Source organism: Dendrobates tinctorius, unplaced genomic scaffold (assembly GCF_039654945.1).
Source record: "Dendrobates tinctorius isolate UK_male_01 unplaced genomic scaffold, ASM3965494v1 ptg000069l, whole genome shotgun sequence".
Taxonomy (NCBI): Eukaryota; Metazoa; Chordata; class Amphibia; order Anura; family Dendrobatidae; genus Dendrobates; species Dendrobates tinctorius.
In genome coordinates this window covers 29,221,057-29,240,990 of record NW_027361737.1, presented here as the reverse complement: position 1 = coordinate 29,240,990, position 19,934 = coordinate 29,221,057, and positions in this window count along the sequence as shown.

Sequence of the window (19,934 nt, the reverse complement as noted above, 5' to 3'; positions counted from 1 at the left end):
GCCTCCTGAGACATATATTTTGAATGTGTACGCTATCCATACATGTTATCCGGGGATACGGTACCCTTTCTAACCTTTGTGCAATCACGTGCAATCCATACTGGGCCTAACACCGTCTGAGCCTGCCTCCTGAGACATATATTTTGAATGTGTACGCTATCCATACATGTTATCCGGGGATACGGTACCCTTTTTAACCTTTGTGCAATCACGTGCAATCCATACTGGGCCTAACACCGTCTGAGCCTGCCTCCTGAGACATATATTTTGAATGTGTACGCTATCCATACATGTTATCAGGGGATACGGTACCCTTTCTAACCTTTGTGCAATCACGTGCAATCCATACTGGGCCTAACACCGTCGGAGCCTGCCTCCTGAGACATAAATTTTGAATGTGTACGCTATCCATACATGTTATCCGGGGATACGGTACCCTTTCTAACCTTTGTGCAATCACGTGCAATCCATACTGGGCCTAACACCGTCTGAGCCTGCCTCCTGAGACATATATTTTGAATGTGTACGCTATCCATACATGTTATCCGGGGATACGGTACCCTTTCTAACCTTTGTGCAATCACGTGCAATCCATACTGGGCCTAACACCGTCTGAGCCTGCCTCCTGAGACATAAATTTTGAATGTGTACGCTATCCATACATGTTATCTGGGGATACGGTACCCTTTCTAACCTTTGTGCAATCACGTGCAATCCATACTGGGCCCAACACCGTCTGAGCCTGCCTCCTGAGACATATATTTTGAATGTGTACGCTATCCATACATGTTATCCGGGGAAACGGTACCCTTTCTAACCTTTGTGCAATCACGTGCAATCCATACTGGGCCTAACACCGTCTGAGCCTGCCTCCTGAGACATATATTTTGAATGTGTACGCTATCCATACATGTTATCTGGGGATACGGTACCCTTTCTAACCTTTGTGCAATCACGTGTAATCCATACTGGGCGTGAGAACGGCTGGCGAGCTGTTAAGCAAACTACAGCACCTGTGGTTTGCACACGTAAGTTTTTCATTTTTTCAGGAATGACGGTTAGGCCTAATTCCGGAACTGCAGTTGACCTGCACTTACTGGGAAATCATTGTTTGCGGGTAATAATTGTAATCAGTGATCCCCATCACTAACGTTGTTCAGCAGGTTATCTGCACCTGTAAGCGACAAACGCTGGCCTTTTCAGTGTAGCGCACATGCAGCCACGGACATGTAAGGGCATGACACACCAGTTATTGGCCAATCTCATGTTCCAGAGCCTCACGTGTCCCTCTAGTAAGCCGGACTCGGACCGCGGGGCATGACGGAGTCTCGTTCGTTAACGGAATTAAGCTTGCAATGTGTGCATCTGTTCTGTAGCTGGCATGGTTGAGGTTTCCCAGGTGGAGTCGAATTTAACCGTAGGCTCCACTCCTGGTGGTGCCCTTCTGGACATTCCTTTAAGGTTCAGCTTTGCAACCATACTGCCCACGTAAAACAAACACTTTGCCTTCATGAACGCTGTTTTGAGGGTCATGACTCGTGGGAATAACGCCGCCCAATCAGTTAACCTGCTAGAGAGATCGTTCGTTGCTCCCAAGCATGACATCACACTCCCTAGGAAGAAGGTAATGCCACTGTGGCGACCGTACTCCTGGGGGCGACACAAGTGCACTGATGCCCAGCCACTGCTCGATGAATCTGCTGGTACATTGACCCAGACCACTACATTCCCCTCGCACGCTACACGGCCTGAATCTGACCCTGATGAAACTCAGGTTACCCTTCCCATATACAGTTCCATCTTACACGGTGACAAAGAGGAAGCTGCAGATGAAAGTGCAGGTTCGGCCCACCCGCCATCAGACACACCACCGTACTATCAGAGACCCTGTGCCAGTGCCGTCGCCAACGAGTGTGCCCCCCCTGCTTGCTCAGGATCACAGCATTTGCAAGGTTGAAATACTGTGCAGTGAGATGGAAGATGGGGACGACGAGGAGTCCAGACTAGTACAGGGATTCCCTAGCGAGGAGACTTATTTGATTGTTTTCAATGTTGGGACAGCAATTTTTGGGGAGCACTATACTCTGGAGAATGATAGATGGGGCCCACCATACACTGGAACATTCCAAAGGTGGACATCAGACACTGGAGCAGCATTTACAGGGCCCATTATACACTAGAGCATTAGAAATGGGGCCCATTATGTTTGGAGCATTATTTGGGCCCATAAGACAGTGGAGCTTCATCCATGGGGACCAACATATACTGTAGCATTATGTGGAGCTCATCATATACTGTTTCAAACATTATATGGGACCAATGATTCTGTATGGAGAAATAGATGGGCCTTGTCATGAGATGTAAAAAGTGAGGTATTTTTCATTGTACTATACCGCTATTTCTCTGCCGCATCGGAGCATGATGAGTTGTGGTATGTGTTAAAGGGGCGCTCTTTCGCCCAGGGCACATGAAAACCTGGAGCCAGCCCCCCCCCACAACTTTAGCCAAATAACCCCCATTTTTCAGTGCGTAACTTGTATTATGAAGTTAATTAAGGTTGACAAGCTTAAGTAAGAAGAATTGATGCTTTTGGCATTCAAATGGGCACTGTAGGTGTGTTTCCTGTCCTCCTCTCACTGCCGACTTTTATTCCCCATTGACTTACATTGGGTTTCGTGTTTCGGGACGACCCCGACTTTTCCCTATAATCGGCCGATCTTGCTCGACCCGACTTTTGGAAAAGTCGGGTTTCACGAAACGAAACGCGACCCTAAAAAACCAAAAGTCGCTCAACTCTAACGTTAACATATTTTTTCCAAAACATTTTCCATACAGCATTTTTAAAATAAAGACTCCCCCTCCCTTTAACGTTAGTACTCCCTTCTACGCAACCCCGCTATGTCAGGAAAAACAAACTTAGCCATATAAAAAAACATTTTCTTTCAACCTGGACGAACATTGTCCTCGTGGTCTGCACAACGGTGCAGCGAAATCCCGAGAGTCCAAGCCATCTCCTGGTGGCCGGTAGCAAGGGGCCCCACAGCCGTGGAGCTCCCAGGATGCAGGGAGTGTCTTTAGGGGTCCTTTCTACAGGGGCTCGTGAGCTTCGGGTTCAGCGATTACGGCTACCGCGTAGTAGCCGCGGGGACAGTATTCCTTGTAGTATGACACCAAGTCCCCCTCTCGCAACGCCCAGCCGTGACGAATGGAGGTCACATTGATGTACACCTTCTGGCCGGTTGCGAGGTCTCGGATGAACCCGTATCCTTTAGCCAAGTTAGTATATACGAGCCGTTCCATAGATCGTGCCGCCGCCATGCCAGCCTCCCCTCTCTCATGGAGCAGGTTCCAGACCTCCTGCTCCCTGGCCTTTTTCTTCCGGATAACCTCCGCCACCCAAACGGAGAGTCCGGTGTAGGCCCTGGAGTCCGGTGGGCGGGACACAGCCAGGGTTGAGAGCGGGGCAGAGGCAGACGTAGATGTCGGCGGCCCAGCAGCCACTGGGGCCGGGCGGGGGGTAGGGGCAGCCGTAGTTCCTGATGAATAAGCTGCAGAGCCCGACAAGCAGGCCGTGGCCAACTCCGGTGGTATCACAGATGCGGCCGCGGGGCAGGCCGCAACCGGAGCTGCAGATGGGGCCGGAGTCGCGGCTGGCCTCAAGAACGGGGCTGCCGCTGACAGGTGGAAGGCAGCAGCGTCGGCCGTGGGCTGGTTCCGCACCGGCGACACCGGACATGGCGCCGCCAGGCGGGGTGGCTCGGGGACGTGACGGTTCCACGCCGGCGACACTGGACATGGCGCCGCTGGGCGGGGCCGCTCGAGGACGGGAGCAGGGGCACGATCAGCATGGCGGAGGCCGCAGAGCCCTCCACGGCAGGGCTTCCAGGAGCACAGGGGGCCGCGCACTGCGGCCGAGTGGTGGGGGCCGCTTGCGGAGCTGCCGACAGAGCTGGGGGAACTCTCACCTTCCCCGGCGCCGCGGCCTCCGACACGTCATCCCGCGACTCCTCGTGCAGCCTCTGTTCTTCACCCTGCCGTCCGGCAGGGCTAGCCTCCAGGCTCGGGGATCCCGCGGGAAGGCTCCCCGGTGGTGTCTTCGGCGGCTGCTCCCGTGGGGCCCGCCGTCACTCCTCTTCTCCGCCCGAAGTCTGGAGGACTGTCTGTGACTCCAAGAAGCTGGTCTCCCAGCGAGACTCGATCTACCAACGCCATTGCCACTCCAGGCGTCCAAGGCCACAGCAACTGCAGCGTCGCATCCCGTCCGGTGGGCAACAGTCGAATGGCGCCAAGCAGCCGCAGCCAGCCTTCTCTTGCTGGCCACTCCCGCCCCTGGGTGGGACAGTGGCTGTCTTCTCCACCCAGTTGCCCGGGTCCAGTATGGGGGCGGCGGCCTCCAGACACACACCGCTCCTTCCAGGGGTACGTTGGAGGGGGTCCCAGTTCGTCCAAAATGACTGCAAATGCCCGGGACTCTTCCCAGTGCTGGAGTACCACCGACATCTTGGACGGAATCTGGTGCCGCCTCGGACCCTCTGATGGCAGCGATGATCCGGAACAATGTCCCCAATTTATAATCCACGAGTGTTTGTAATCCACAAGTATTTGTAATCCACAGATATTTGTAATCCACAGAAGGGCAGTCCAAGTCCTGTCGGGTTCTTCAGACGCAGGCCTGCCGCAGAAGATGTTGTATTAGCGGCGGCGATCCTGCCGACTACGCCAAATGTGGTAGGGGCCGGGCTTGGGGGGTGGACCACTGCTTACCAGATGAGGCACAGACAAGATGGAGACGGAATCCAGTTGTAACAGTTCCAGGTTTATTTTGTCATCCTCCTGACGACCACCAAACACGCACCGCAGCTTCTTCACACTGTCTCTAGGCCCGGGTACCTGTACCTCCTTTCCAGTCGCAGTAACGCACCTTGCGGATCTTGCACTGGGGGCTGTCCTAGACCAATCTACCCCCAGCGCTTCACCTGTCCGAGGTCGTCGTCCAGTCGGTACCCCCGGGGCCTCACTTGTCCTGCGGTACGTCACCTCGCCTGTCCTGCGGTCCGTCGGGTCAGGGCCACCCCCTGACTGTCTCTTCTCTGTCCACCCCCCTGGCCGAGCTCTTCTCTCTTCTCTGTCTTCCTCTGAGCTCCTCCTGGGACTAGACCCCTCTCGAGCCCCGCCTTCTTCTATTTATCCCCTCTCTCACAGGGTAATTTCCCACCCAGGCTCCTATCTCCCCACCCGCCATGACTAAGCGTATCTGAGCCATAAGCTGTTGTTCAGTCCTACACTACTCTCCCCTGCCATCTTGTGGTCACTTTCCAATACTACACCCTTCTATCCTGCCTTTCCTAGCTGTCGCCCTTCTATCATGCCAATCTCTGTCTCTGGTGTACACACCGTCCCCTCCTACTGCCAGTCAGGTCTGTCCGTCAAGTCACCTTCCCCACACTATTCCCTCTGACCCAATCTGTGCTACGTATTTTTATATTTTTAAAATAATATTTAATAAAGATACTGTTTTTTAGGAGTTTTTTGGTTCTTCGGTTGTATACCACTAGCAACTTGACCATGTGGGATTTGAATTGTCCCACAAGTGGAACACTTAACACAGAACATTTGGCCACATAAATAGATATGGATACCTGACTATTTGACAAGAAAGGAGGAGTGCGACAAGCAGTGTTTGATGATGAACACCAACCAGGTAACTACCTGACAATTCAGCCTGGCTACCAAAAAGTTGAGTGTGAGGAGATGGGGTAGAGGGTCAGCTTGAGTCTTGCTCACATTGCTGGCCATCTTGCTTTTCCCACATGATCAGGTGACTTTGCTTCATGTGCTGATGGACAGCCATAGTTACTGGTTTATTTGACTTGGGATATCCATCATTTAGTGTTCTCATGTAATGCCTGTACCATGCAATAGATTAGTCTGCAGGCAACATAGAAATAGAAACCCCCAGATGCCCACCTGTAGCGCTTGCCACAAACAATGCCACACCAAAAGCATTTGCAGCATCACCTGCTCCTGATCTGATGGCAGAAGACATTGACATGTCCATGGAGGACCTTTTGACTGGACATCAGCTCTGCTCTCCAATGCCTTCACTCTTCTTCTCTGATGACATCACCTTTTCATCATGTTGATCTGGTTCACAGTTCCTGTCCAGAGCACAATCATCATGATCCCTGACACTGCTAGTGCCCCTACTACCATAGCTGACAAAGCCACCATCCACATCAGCTGTTTAAAATTTTCAGCTTTCTTTGTATTTGATCAAAGCATCTTCGTATGCATCATTGAGTAAGGGTGCTAAGCGCACCAGAAACGCGTTGATGTTTTTATCTATGGAATAATGATGTATGTGAAAATGTTTTACTCAAACACAAATAAAGCAGTAGGATTTTATACCGTTATGCTGGATTTCTTTTACTATACTCTGACTTTCATCACCGGTGGTAGTGATGTTCATTTCGCGCTCTTGAGGGACTAGGAAAGTGCGCTGAGCTGGCTTTTTTCCTTTTTCTTATTAAATCATGTCCTCCATCTTCTCCGCCATTTCATCTGACTATAACCACCTCATCCAAGAAAATAACCTAAAAGTAGTTGTTGGAAAACAAAAAAATGTACTCAAAAGGAAGACTGCACATTTTAATTGATGAGACTCTATTATGAAAAAGGGAACAAATATAATATAGCGATTGAAAAAGAATTAAAAACATCAAAAGTATGTATGATAATGTATCTCTGCCCAAGAGATTGAGCAAGAATAGACCACGTCTTCAAACCAAAATAATGGGTACAGATATGAAGTTGGAACATGCAAAACATCAACTAAACAATATCCCCAATAATGATAATGTCATACAATTCAAGAAGCAATCATATCTGGAGACAAGGAGGCTATGGACAGAGAGGCTCAACATTTATTGCTGCGCACAGCGGCTTTGTCAGTATCAGATTATAGGTAGAGCTGCAATTTATATGTAATAAGAGATAATAGATAAAACTTAAAATTGAAGCACAGGAGGATATAGCAGCCAAAAGGCAAAATGGTTAAGAAGAAAGGAAGTCCAGCACAACCATCCGTCGGTAAAAAATTATTCCATTTTATCAGTAATCGATTAAATTAGAAGAAGAAAAAGTTTGTGAAGAAAATTTTAAAAAACTCTTATGCGTTTCAAGCGGAACAACCACCCTTAATCATATATCACTATGGGCAACGCTAGTGAGCTTTTTACTTTTTTTATTAAAAGGCAAAATAGCTTCCTCTGCGCACCACATATTACCTGGGCATAATTCCAAATAACAGGCAGGTGTGCACGAGAGGACGCATTAGATAAATATCTGGCATATCAGGGAAGTATGGAATATGTGAATATGGTGCGTTTCCATAAAAATAGAGAAACTGATAGCCATGACGACCACATAGAAGGAATGCATAATAACCATAATATGTCATAACGAACACAATGCATAAGACACAACATAGACACAAAATAAAATGAGAAAGATGAGATCTGTAACACCAGTAGTTTGTTGTTAAGCCCTACTGTCTTCAGCAGGTCTTATTAACTAAAAATACATATTGGCAACGATCTGTGTGACACAACTGCATTAAGGCATACCTATTGTTTCCTTGTGTTTTTTCACAATAAATTGTCACGCAGTTGTACATGAGAAATATTATTATGTTTCCACATTTCTTGTCTGTTATTGAAAATGTTCATAAGCAAAATCAGCATTTACGACATTATTCAAGAGTTGTAGTCATCATTGTAGCTGTGAATCCACTTCTGGGGTGAGATAAAAAAAACTGGAAAGCAGCAGCACTCTCTGCGTGTGCTTCTATATCTCTATCTCATTCTGCTCCTCCCTTTTTCATAATCAATAGGCAGCTGTAATGTGATCCCTCAGTAAATTGGGATTCCTGGGAGGTTTTAGCTGAATTCCTAAGTGAAAGATGAGATCAATAAGCAGTGGGAGGAAAACATGTGACTCATAAATGGAGAAAGAAGCAGAATTCTGTTGTAAGATATATTATAAAGTTTATTATATCTGCTTGTACTATTTATTTATTCAAGGTTTGGTAAAATGAAAGTGACAATTTAAGTTTTCATAGACAAGACTTAGAGCTACCTTCATACCTTTGTCACGGTGCAAGTGATTATCTATAATGAAGGCCGATGATTAAGGACAAGGGGGAAAATTATGGAGGTGTGTAATAAGATTGAAAAAAAATCTTCTTTAAAAAGTGATATTTTTGGGAAGATTGGAAGATAGGATCCCCCAAAAAAGTTACTACATTTTGGCGCCATGAAGGCTACTCATTTAATTTAATTTATGGAAAGGGACTGACCAGCTATGCACGCATATGAAAGACATATTATGTAAATGAGGGAGTATGGATGAGTTTGATACATGTCAAATTTTCCATTTCATATGATGAAGATACAGTAGAGTTAAAATTCTATGTGAACAGAGCCTGACTTTGAAAAGCATCCTTATACAATTGAGTCATAACCTGTTCGAAACATCCAAACTTTTATTATATGTGGCACTGAGATGACTGCTTTTTGTTGTTTTACATACTATAGGCAAGGAACGGGAACGTTTAATATGAGGCTCAAGCTGCAGAAACAATGAGGTGAAAGTGGGAGCAAGCAGGATAGCTCACAGTGTGATGGATAGAGGAAGCCGCAGGGTAGAGCAGAATTTATTGAAGTTCCATCTTTGAATTGCTCCATATATTTGTCCAGTCTGCACAGCTGTGGAGTATACGAGCTGCCAGGTGTCATGGGGAGAGCGTCTCTGTGCAGCGCTAGGTCACAGTTCTTGGTTTTGTGTTTCACACTCTGTTTCACTACAGATAATACACAATCTGATACTTCCATATCGGCATCTGGCTGATTAATTTAGTATATCCTCTTGGATAGTAAACTAAGAATTACCTTGGGAAACTGGAGCCATTACGATAAGTGGGCTTCTATCAAGCTAGGTATGCTTTTCTATCTTTAAAGGAATGTAACATTCTCATTCTAATCCATATAAGAATTATTAAATTCACAAAATTACTTTTTCATTGGTCTCTCTGAAACTATAGTATCTTTTTTTTTCTTTTGCATCTCATTCCTTTGGTATGTAATTATAAATATATCTACATGATCTAGAAATGGATCTGGCCCTGCCAAGATGAGGCGTAAGATGAGACAGGACAGACTTGAGAATGCCTTAATTTTGCCTTGGTCTCTTTGAAGTAGCGATTGTTTTTTTATTAATACCTGCATTCCCTGGGCCATAACTTTCAATTTTTATTATTATTTTACTTTACTATAACCATGTGGGAGTTTGTTTTTTACTGTTGAACAAGCCTTGATATTATTACAATTCATGTTTTACTACTTTTTGCAAAATAAATGCACTTTAAAAAAATATGGGTTGTTTTGTGTTGTCATTTTTTGAGACCCTATAACATTTTTGTTTTGCCATTAACGAGTCTGTGTGAGGGCTTTATTTTCCTTTCACCCAGGACAGCACCACACGAGAGAGGCGATCCAACCATCAAGGACAGGAAACCTATAGAATACAAGGTCAGAACCTCTCTGCCTCCATCAGTTGGTTTCCTATCCTTGAAGGGAACCTACATCTGAAGGACTTGGTGTGGAAAGAAGATGGAAGAAAAGGTTACCCAAGTCTGGCCAGGGCACCTGGAAGAACGACTTTGTGCCTGCAATGCCAGTGTGGAGGCCCTGGAGCTGCTGCTGTAGGTCCAGTGGGGGCTCGTGCTAGCTTTCAGATGCTACTGTCGGCATCATTTCCATGGGTCATCCGGCCACCGTGTTATCCCTGGGTGGTCTCGGAGAGGAGTACTCCTGATAACAAGTGTGCTGGTGACTTCTGACCCAGAAGTATTAATTCACTTCCAGGGGGTCCGTAGGAGGTATCCACGTGGAGAGAAGCGCTGTACCTGGCTGGCCCCGCATTTAATTGTGGTTGAGACTGCCAGAGAGCAAGTTTGGCTTCAGCTTTCCTTCCAGTGTCACTACGTAGCAACAAGAGCAGCAGCACTAGCAAAGGCAGCAGTAGAAGCTTTAGAGCGGCTATAGGGAAGTGGACTGACCTATGGACTTGTCTGCAGCAGGAAAGTGAATATAAGATGTGCAACAAATATACTTGACATGAACTGGTATATACATGTGGGGAGACAGCTAGAAATAGTGACAGATGGAGAAGTACTGGGTTTTCACCACTAGGGGGAGACCAAGAACAGCAGGAAAAGGATACAGTGCAGTATTAAGGTTTGCCCAGAAGATGGAGGCAGAGAGCAGAGAGAAAAAGGCTTAACAGCAGCTTAAGGTTAGGAAACCACATAGTCATGGTGGGCGGAGTTACTGGGACTTGAGAGGGGAATTCCTGGGGAGAGGAATAAATAAATAGAGTCCCAGAAGGAAGCCAGTCCAGGAGGAGTTCAGCAGAGGAGGAGACTGAAGGAGGAAGAGACTTAGAGAGGAAGAACTCCAGGAGGGACTGGAAGGAGAAATAGCCAGGGGGGTGGCCCTGATGGGAGAGTTGCAGGACAGAGGAAGCCCAGGGGTACCAGACGGACGGACTTGGACAGGTGAAGCGCTGTGGTGGTAGGCCTAGAGCAGCCACAGTGAAAGAACCGTGAGGGACGTCAATTCAGAAAAGAGGAAAAGGTGAGAGGTACCCGGGCCTGTGTGTACGGAATCTGTTGTGTTGCTGTGGTCATTGAGAGGATGGCCAATAAAGAGGACCCGTTGAACGTGCATCGGTTTCTGTCTCCAGTCTGTTCGCGGCGAAAAAGGGACCACCCCAAAGTCGGCACACGTAACTACACGGCAATCACACTGGTGATAAAAGGAGCAACAGAAGCAAAAGTAAGAACACCCAGCACAGTAACATCACTAATAGAGATGATTGGGATGGATCCATGGCCTCCAGAGGAGATCACTTGGATGATATAATATAATTTAGTTGTAGAATTGAGGTCGGTTATTAGAGCTGAGGTGAAAAGCTCCCTTAAGTCCACTAAGAAGGCAATTGACGCAAGAATAAAAAAAGAGTTAGAATTCTTTCATCTGACTCAGAAAAATTGGTAAAGTCAGAAGGGGAATGTGTATCATCAAAATCCTATTTCTCTTCATACTCAAACAGTGGTGCAGGAAGTCGACTGTGCTTCGCGGTAGAGGATACTGATCAGATGGTCAAGTCTGTAAGGTCCATCTTGGGAATTCATTGTGGAATCAAAGGCCCAATAGTCGATGCAGGACATCAAGTTCGGGGGCTGGAGGAGAGAAAACCGCAAATCTTTCCAGTCAATTAAAAGATCCAGGCCCTCATTCAGAAAGAATGGAGAAGGATTGAAAAGAAAGGTTCACTGCCCTCATCATCCAAGAGGAAGTATCCCCTTAGGGAAGATGCGACAGCTCCTAAGATAGATGTGGCAGTGGCCAAGTCATCAAAAAGATCTACATTAATTAATGCAGTCAATGTAAGAAGCAACAGCATTGCTAGCGAATGCATCTGCAGACTCAGTAAGATTGGCAGCCAGGTCAGCAGTTCTTTCTAATCCAGTCCAAAAAGCCCTATGGCTTAAATGGTGACCAGGTGATATACAATCAAAAACCAAACTGTGTTCTATCCTCTGTGATGGAAAGTATTTATTTGGTTGTGTGTTGGATAACATCCTGGACAAAACCGTAGACAGCAAGATGGAATTTCCTCATTTGTCTATCCCTGCGTACAGGAAATCCTTTCGGAGGAGAAGTTATGTTAGGAGTAGACCTTCTAGAGAACAAGATAAATGGAAAGGACTGCAAAGGAAAAACATAGAATTCATATTTCAAGGTCCCTACTCAGAAGGTAAAAAGTCATCCCAATGATGCCATTCCCTAGGCAGGAGGAAGGCTTTCCCTCTTTTTTCCCGCCTGGACCAGAATCTCGTTGAATGGCTGGATTCTAAATATAGTGGAATTCGGAGATAGTGGTGTGCGGAGATATTGGAATGCCTAACAAACCCATAGAACAAATGGAGGTGCACTGCTGAAAAAACTTTTGCAATAGCAACATATAATAGAGCGGCACTCACCGTATACAAGTGTTTCTTTACTGAAGTCCTTTAAAGCATATGGTCAGGGAGAGGGATCAGGTGCAGGTGGTCACCTTCGGGAGCAAAATACCCTAGTCATACTATACTTAGACCATTTTCTGATTGTGGGCAGATCGGTCGAAAATGCAATTCCCAGCTAGCAGGTGTCACAGCCATACTAACAGAATTGGGTTTGCTTCTGAACCTAAAGAGGTCAATGATGGTTACCTTGAGAGTTCAGATCTTTCTGGGCCTTCTCTTGTACTCAGTAAGCAAGATATGTTATCTTCCAGAGGAAAAGATGGGAAAGGTATCATATCAGGCATCAGAAGTGCCTCAGGAAGGACATGTCATTTCTGAGGACTATATAATATGAAACTTGACACTCAATAAGTTGAAAAAGTAGAATTATTTTATTCGGTATTATGCAAGCCATAATATTACATAGTAACATAGTTTTGAAGGTTGAATGAAGACCTTATGTCCATCTACTTCAGCCTATTTTTAGTGCAGCTGTTCTGCATTGTTGATCCTGGGGAAGGCAAAAAACCCACAGAGTAGAAGCCAATTTTCTCCATTGGGAAAAAAATTCCTTCCCCTAAGCTGGGTCAACCATCTACCTATAACATTATGTTATTTGTAACCTTCTATACTGTTACTCACAAGAAAAGCATCCATTCCTTTCTTAAATTCATTCAGTGAGTTGGCCATCACCACTTCCTCAGGAAGAGAATTCCAGAGCCTCACTGCTCTTACCTTGAAAAATCCTCTTCTATGCTGGTGCAGAAATTGTCTTTCCTCCAAACGAAGAGAATGCCCCCTTGTTCTTGTCACAGTCCTTGGTACAAACAGTTCATTGGAGAGATCTCTGTATTGCCCTCTGATATACTTGTACATATATATATTAAGTCTCCCCTAAGTCTTCTCTTTTCTAGAGTAAATAGACCTAATTTTGATAACCTTTCTGGGTATTGTAGTGAACCAACTCCATTTATCATTTTAGTAGCCCGCCTTTGAACCCTTTCAAGTTCAGTAATGTCTTTCTTGAGCACCGGCGTCCAAAATTGCACACAATACTCCAAGTGTGGTCTGACGAGTGATTTGTACAGAGGGAGAATTATATTTTCATCTCGTGTCCCCAGACCTCTTCTAATGCATCCCATGACCCTATTTGCTTTGGTGGCAGCTGCCTGACACTGGGCACTCCAATTTAGCTTCTTATTGACTAAGATGCCTAAGTCTTTTCCATGTCTGATTTCCCCAGCAGTTTCCCATTTAGTAAGTAATTATAGCATCTGTTTCTCCTTCCCATGTGCATAACCTGACACTTATCTGTGTTAAACCTCATTTGCCATTTTTCAGCCCAATTCTCCAATTTACTCAAATCTGTCTGTAGTTGCAAACTGTCCTCCTTTGTGTTAACTACCTTACATAGTTTTGTATCATCTGCAAATACTGATATTTTACTGTGTAAGCCATCCACTAGATCATTAATAAATATATTAAATAGTAGGGGGCCCAATACAGAACCCTGTGGTACCCCACTAGTAACCCTGGCCCAATCTGAGTATGCCCCATTAATAACCACTCTTTGTTTTCTATCACTAAGCCAGCTTCCTTCCCATCTACACACATTTTCCCCAGCAATTAAATTATTATTTAATTGCTGGGGACTCTGACATCTTTTATCCCAACTTTGCTCTGGGCTCAGCTGCATACCAGAAGGTTACAGATGTTTAGAAGAAAGATTAACTCTTTCTTCAGCTGTTGTCAGATTCCTTCTTTGGTGGTTAAACATAGAGAATCTATGAGTTTTATGGGGAGGAGGTTTGCCCGCACCTTATTTCCTTGATCTTTAGCTTAGGTCACTGTGTCCTTATTTGTGACACCTGTGGAGGAAGGGATCCCTGCAGAAATTCTAACCCATGGATAAAATAAAGGATGCAAATAACAGGTCGGTCAGGGTCCACTACCATGGCAAAGTCTGGCTTTGTGTCATATACAGTTGCATGTAAAATTACTGTTATTATAAACAGTAAAGCAAGTTGAAGATTAAATGATTTCTAAAAGGCCTGAAGTTAAAGATCACATATTTCCTTTTAAACAAAAAATATATATTGTAAATTTTTACATTTTAAAAATTACAAAAAGGAAAATGGGCCAATGACCTTAATTAGACTGTTAGAATTATGGCTTATTGATTATCATCATTAGGAAAGGACAGGTAATGCTACTTTTCCTGTTTCATAAAAACCCAGCCTCCTCTAACCTTGTGCCAAAAAACAACAGCAATGGGTTCTTCTATGCAGCTGCCTAGCACTCTGAAAATGAAAATGGTGGAGGCCCACAAAGCAGAAGAAGGCTATAAGAAGATAGCAAAGAGTTTTCAAGTTGGCCTTTCCTCAGTTGGAAATCTAATTAAGAAATGGCAGTTAACAGGAACAGTGGAGATCAAGATAAGTTCTTGAAGACCAAGCTAAATTTTAGTAAGAGATGCTAGTAGGATTGCTAGAAAGGCAAATCAGAACCTCCAGTTGCAAAAGACCTTCAGAAAAATTCAGCAGACTCTGTAGTTGCGTTACACTGTTCTACTGTTCAGAGACATCTGTACAAATATGACCATCATGGAAGGGTCATCAGTAGAGTTGAGTGATACCAGCCGATACTTGAAAATATTGGATCGGAATGGATCGGCCGATCTTAAAAAAAAGTATCGGTATCGCCGATTCCGATACCGGGAACCAATGCAAGTCAATGGGGCCAAAATATCGGAATTAAAAAAAACCCTTTCTTTCCTTGTAGGTTAATTCTACATGAAGAAAAACAACTAAGAATAATGTAGAATGTATTGTGGGAGGTGGAGGAGACATTAAAGCCATAGAGGTTTAGCCCAATCAAATGGAATAGCAGGAATTAAACTTTTTTTTTAAAGACGTTAGGAGTTACAAAGATATTGACTATGTTAGCCTCATTTATATTTTGCCAGACATGTATGTCTTCTTCTTCTTTCTTCTTTCTTCTTCTTTCTTATTCTTCTTCCTTTTTTTACCTTCTTCTTCTTCTTATTCCTTTTTTTACATTCTTCTTCTTCTTCTTCCTTTTTTTACATTCTTCTACTTCCTTTTTTTACATTCTTCTTCTTATTCCTTTTTTTACATTCTTCTTCTTCTTCCTTTTTTTAAATTCTTCTACTTCCTTTTTTTACATTCTTCTTCTTCTTCCTTTTCTTACATTCTTCATATTCTTCTTATTCAACAATTATTATTCTACATATTCAACTTCTTCATCTTCTTCCTATTCTTCTTCATCATATTCTTGTTTGTGTCAGGCATTCCTGTAGTTGTTATCTAGAAAAGTTAGAAGTTTACACCTTCCGTTCTGCCTGTCACAAAAGATTTACAACAGGATTTGTCCGCGTTCAGTTTGGCCTGCAGCAGCAGGCCTTTTCCAGGGGCACCACGAGGAGGAACGGACTCACCCCCATACACTGCTTAGTCTTCTTCTGCTTATAAATAAGATAATATCATTTGCTCAGAGTATTAGTCTTATGCTTAATGTTCTTCTGCTTTGTTTTTTTATGCTTCTTTGTCTTCTCTCTCTTGTTGTTCTGCATCTTGGTGGTTGTCTTCCTGTTCTTTGTCCTCTTGAACCAGCTGACGGTACTGGCACCCGTAGGGGCAGCAGAAGGAACAAGAGCCAATGGCACTACCGAGGACCAGCTGACGGTGCTGGAACCCGGTTACTAAGCAGGAGGTACCTGTGCTACAAAGCACTACCAAGGACCAGCAGACGTTGCCGGAACTCGGATACCGAGATGGAGGCACCTAGGCCAAAGGCTCTGACGAGAACCAGCTGACGGTGCTGGAACCCGGAGGGGTAGCATAAGCTGCAAGAGCAAATGGAAATAGCGAGGACCAGCTGACAGTGCTGGCACCCGGAGGGGCAGCAGAAGGAATAAGAGCCAATGGCACAACCGAGGACCAGCTGACGGTGCTGGAACCCGGTTACTAAGCAGGAGGTACCTGTGCTACAAAGCACTACCAAGGACCAGCAGACGTTGCTGGAACTCGGATACCGAGATGGAGACACCTAGGCCAAAGGCTCTGACGAGAACCAGCTGACGGTGCTGGAACCCGGAGGGGTAGCATAAGCTGCAAGAGCAAATGGAAATAGCGAGGACCAGCTGACAGTGCTGGCACCCGGAGGGGCAGCAGAAGGAATAAGAGCCAATGGCACAACCGAGGACCAGCTGACGGTGCTGGAACCCGGTTACTAAGCAGGAGGTACCTGTGCTACAAAGCACTACCAAGGACCAGCAGACGTTGTCGGAACTCGGATACCGAGATGGAGGCACCTAGGCCAAAGGCTCTGACGAGAACCAGCTGACGGTGCTGGAACCCGGAGGGGCAGCTGAAGTTACCCCTGAAAAGCAAAGTTGGCATGCCGCAAGCTGGCCGCAGTTACCGAATCACACAGTCCTACAGGGGGTGCTTGTCCTACTGGCACTACGGAACAAGCCTTTCTTACCAGAACCCGCAGTCCACATAGGAAGCACCTAAACTGCTGGCACCCTAGCCTCGGCTAACCCAACCGCAACACGACATGGCAACTTGGGGTGGCAAACTGACATTGACACTTCCCGGAAACAGCAGGCAGGGCTGGAACCAAGCTGGGCAGGAGGGAGTACCCGTGCCAAAGTCAGTTATGAGCAGCAACTGGCGATGTTGGAGCCCAGGGACAAGCACTTAGCAGGCTGAGGCCTGATGTGCTGTCAATTGGGAGGCAGCAGGACAGATTGCCATCAAAACAGCAGGGGAACAGCTGATGTTACTGAACCCCACAAACACAGGAGCTAGTGTTTTACTCTGTGAAGACGGCACTTCCGAGCAACAACTGGCTGTGTTGAAGCCCAGGGACAAGCACGGAGCAGGCTGAGGCTGCATTGAAGAAATTTTAAGATCGGTTGTAGACTTCTACTAATTTTAACCAAGCTTCACTTAGGCCTGTGGCTTCACTGATATTCGTATTTCCCCTGTCCTCCAACCCCGCCAGTTACAGCTCCGAAGTGGCATCTGCACAATCCACACTTGTTCCTGTGTTACAGGTGTTCAGTCCGGTCAGTTAATCCCCTGATTTGTGTCCGGCAATGTCGCCTGCTCTGTCCACATTCCCATAACTAGTTATGGGAATGTGGACAGAGCAGACGACATTGCCGGACACACATCAGGGGATTAACTGACCGGACTGAACACCTGTAACACAGGAACAAGTGTGGATTGTGCAGACGCCACTTCGGAGCTGTAACTGGCAGGGTTGGAGGACAGGGGAAATACGAGAGACAGTGGAGCCACAGGCCTAATTGGAGCACGGTTAAAAATCAGTAGTAGTACGACTGTGTAGGCAGCAGGAGACTTTGCCATCCACACAGCAGGGGATCAGCTGACGTTACTGAACCCCACTGAGACACGGGAGCAAGTGTCTCTTTCCGTGTGGACGGCACTTCCGAGCTACAACTGGCTGTGTTGAAGCCCAGGAAATAGGAGGGTGAAGGCAGAGGCCTACTGTATTTGGAATGTGGTGACAGCAGGAGAGACTGCCATCCACACAGCAGGGGATCAGCTGACGTTACTGAACCCCACTGAGACACGGGAGCAAGTGTCTCTTTCCGTGTGGACGGCACTTCCGAGCTACAACTGGCTGTGTTGAAGCCCAGGAAATAGGAGGGTGTAGGCAGAGGCCTACTGTATTTGGAATGTGGTGACAGCAGGAGAGACTGCCATCCACACAGCAGGGGATCAGCTGACGTTACTGAACCCCACTGAGACACGGGAGCAAGTGTCTCTTTCCGTGTGGACGGCACTTCCGAGCTACAACTGGCTGTGTTGAAGCCCAGGAAATAGGAGGGTGTAGGCAGAGGCCTACTGTATTTGGAATGTGGTGACAGCAGGAGAGACTGCCATCCACACAGCAGGGGATCAGCTGACGTTACTGAACCCCACTGAGACACGGGAGCAAGTGTCTCTTTCCGTGTGGACGGCACTTCCGAGCTACAACTGGCTGTGTTGAAGCCCAGGAAATAGGAGGGTGTAGGCAGAGGCCTACTGTATTTGGAATGTGGTGACAGCAGGAGAGACTGCCATCCACACAGCAGGGGATCAGCTGACGTTACTGAACCCCACTGAGACACGGGAGCAAGTGTCTCTTTCCGTGTGGACGGCACTTCCGAGCTACAACTGGCTGTGTTGAAGCCCAGGAAATAGGAGGGTGTAGGCAGAGGCCTACTGTATTTGGAATGTGGTGACAGCAGGAGAGACTGCCATCCACACAGCAGGGGATCAGCTGACGTTACTGAACCCCACTGAGACACGGGAGCAAGTGTCTCTTTCCGTGTGGACGGCACTTCCGAGCTACAACTGGCTGTGTTGAAGCCCAGGAAATAGGAGGGTGTAGGCAGAGGCCTACTGTATTTGGAATGTGGTGACAGCAGGAGAGACTGCCATCCACACAGCAGGGGATCAGCTGACGTTACTGAACCCCACTTAGACACGGGAGCAAGTGTCTCTTTCCGTGTGGACGGCACTTCCGAGCTACAACTGGCTGTGTTGATGCCCAGGAAATAGGAGGGTGTAGGCAGAGGCCTACTGTCTTTGGAATGCGGAGACAGCAGGAGAGACTGCCATCTCCACAGCAGGGGAACAGCTGTCAGTGCTGAACCCCACTAACACTTGAACGAATGTGTTTGGCTCTGTGGAGACGACACTTCTGAACACCAACTGACGCTGTTGGAGCCCAGGATTAGGCGAGGAGCAGGCTGGGGCCTGTTGCTTTTGGCAGGTGAAGGCAGCAGGAGACTTGCCATCTCCACAGCAGGGGAACAGCTGGCAGTGCTGAACCCCACTAACACTTGAACGAATGTGTTTGGCTCTGTGGAGACGACACTTCTGAACACCAACTGATGCTGTTGGATCCCAGGATTAGGCGAGGAGCAGGCTGGGGCCTGTTGCTTTTGGCAGGTGAAGGCAGCAGGAGACTTGCCACCTCCACCGCAGGGGAACAGCTGGCAGTGCTGAACCCCACTAACACTTGAACGAATGTGTTTGGCTCTGTGGAGACGACACTTCTGAACACCAACTGACGCTGTTGGAGCCCAGGATTAGGCGAGGAGCAGGCTGGGGCCTGTTGCTTTTGGCAGGTGAAGGCAGCAGGAGACTTGCCATCTCCACAGCAGGGGAACAGCTGTCAGTGCTGAACCCCACTAACACTTGAACGAATGTGTTTGGCTCTGTGGAGACGACACTTCTGAACACCAACTGACGCTGTTGGAGCCCAGGATTAGGCGAGGAGCAGGCTGGGGCCTGTTGCTTTTGGCAGGTGAAGGCAGCAGGAGACTTGCCATCTCCACAGCAGGGGAACAGCTGGCAGTGCTGAACCCCACTAACACTTGAACGAATGTGTTTGGCTCTGTGGAGACGACACTTCTGAACACCAACTGACGCTGTTGGAGCCCAGGATTAGGCGAGGAGCAGGCTGGGGCCTGTTGCTTTTGGCAGGTGAAGGCAGCAGGAGACTTGCCATCTCCACAGCAGGGGAACAGCTGGCAGTGCTGAACCCCACTAACACTTGAACGAATGTGTTTGGCTCTGTGGAGACGACACTTCTGAACACCAACTGACACTGTTGTAGCCCAGGATTACGCATGCCGCATGCAGAGGCCAATGGGCAGCGGTTTTTATGGAGGTTGTTGACTACTACTGATTCTAACCATGCTCCACTTAGGCCTCTGGCTCCACTGTCTCTACTATTTACCCTGGCCTCCAACCCCGCCAGC